Raw genomic sequence first — 1,939 nt, 5'->3', positions numbered from 1 at the left:
GTGGGTCGGGAGCGCGCTGCCGACGGGGAGCTCCCAATCCGGTCCTGAGCTCCGTGGCCGCGGGACCAGCGAACCCGATCACCGATGGTGTCCCGCGATCGGGTCACAGAGCTGAAGAACGAGGAGAGGTCTGTGTAAACAAACCTCTCCCCGTGCTTCCTAGTGTGGCTGTCACCGATCGCCTGTTCCCTTTTATAGGGAAGGACGATCAGTGACATCAAAAGTCAGGCCACGCCCCCCAACAATAAAAAAAAACACATAACGTCATACATAACACCTACACTGCCGCCTAGTGGTTAACTCCTTCACTGCCAGTGTCATTTACACAGGAATCAGTGCATTAAAATAGCACTGATTGCTGTATAAATGACAGTGGTCCCAAAAATGTGTCAAAAATGTGTCCGCCATAATGTCGCAGTCACAATAAGAATCGCTGATCGCCGCCATTATTAGTAAAAAAATATATATATATTAATAAAAATGCTATAAAACGATCCCCTATTTTGTAAACGCTATAACTTTTGCGCAAACCAATCAATAATCGCAAATTTCGTTTTTTTTTTACCAAAAATATGTAGAAAAATACGTATCAGCCTAAACAAAGGAAAAATAAATATTTTTTATATATTTTTTGGGGATATTTATTATAGCAAAAAGTAAAAAAAAAATGAATTTTTTTCTAAATTGTCGCTCTATTTTTGTTTATAGCGCAAAAACTAAAAACCGCAGAGGTGATCAAATACCACCAAAAGAAAGCTCTATTTGTGGGGAAAAAAGGACGGCAATTTTGTTTGGGAGTCATGTCGCACAACCGCGCAATTGTCAGTTAAAGCGCTGCAAAAAATCGCAAAAAAGGGGCTTGGCCCTTTGGCTGCAAATTGGTCCGGGGCTTAAAGCGGGAGTCCGCCGGGACTCCGCGTTTTTTTTTTAAAAGCCAGCAGCTACAAATACTGCAGCTGCTGACTTTTAAAATAGTGACACTTACCTGTCCAGCGCGCCCGCGATGTGGGCACCCGAAGCCGATCTCTAGATCGTCTCTCGAGTGCTGCCGCCGCCATCTTGGGTATGGGAATCAGGAAATGGAGCCTTTCGGCTTCATTTCCCGGTTCCCTACTGCGCATGCGCAAGTCGCGTTGTGCAATAAGGACGGTCCCCGCTGTCTCTGGGATCCGTGTGTTTCCCAGCAGGCAGCGGGGCACTTGCGGAAAGAGGCGGGCACTTGCGGAAAGGGGCGTAATCTACGCCCCTTTCCGCAGAGAGTTATCCCGGAAGTGGGTGCAGATATCTGTACTGTACAGGTATCTGCACCCCCCTCCCCCCTGAAAGGTGCCAATTGTGGCGCCGGAGGGGGGGGGGGGGTTCCGATGAGCGGAAGGTCCACTTTAGGGTGGACCTCCGCTTTAAGTGGTTAAAATATGGAATATTGCTGATACCTGAATTAATAATAACAGAGCTGCAATGAGTTTTATATGGTATATGTGCCTGGAATTCAACTTTTAAAGTATTTTTTGGCATACTGTTATAACTTCTGTTTTGTGTTTGTGATCACTAAACCTCATCTGATAACCTGTACAATTAGATTATAAAATAACCTGTTCCAATTGTTCTTTGGATCTGTTCTTTTTTTTTTTTTTTTAACAACAATAATGGAAGGGCTCTTAACTAGATACAATTAAATGCTGCAGGCAGAATACACCGAATATTATTAGATGAGGCAAAGCATTTTCACTCTGCATCAAATGTGCACGTACAGCCAGTAATCCCATCATCCCAATATGCAGTTTAGTACATCCCATTAAATGTTAAGACGTCATTAGATTTTTACTAGGCATATAAAGTGTCTTGCGCTTTAGGCAGGGCTCGGCAGGGTGAATGGGTTGAGATATACGGTAACCTGTGTACACCCCCCCCCCCCCCCCCGCCCTCTGCGTGTCAGTCT

Source organism: Lithobates pipiens, unplaced genomic scaffold (assembly GCF_037356315.1).
Source record: "Lithobates pipiens isolate NorthernLeopardFrog02 unplaced genomic scaffold, aLitPip1_a1.2 Scaffold_22, whole genome shotgun sequence".
Classification (NCBI taxonomy): Eukaryota; Metazoa; Chordata; class Amphibia; order Anura; family Ranidae; genus Lithobates; species Lithobates pipiens.
This window is presented reverse-complemented; position numbering follows the sequence as displayed.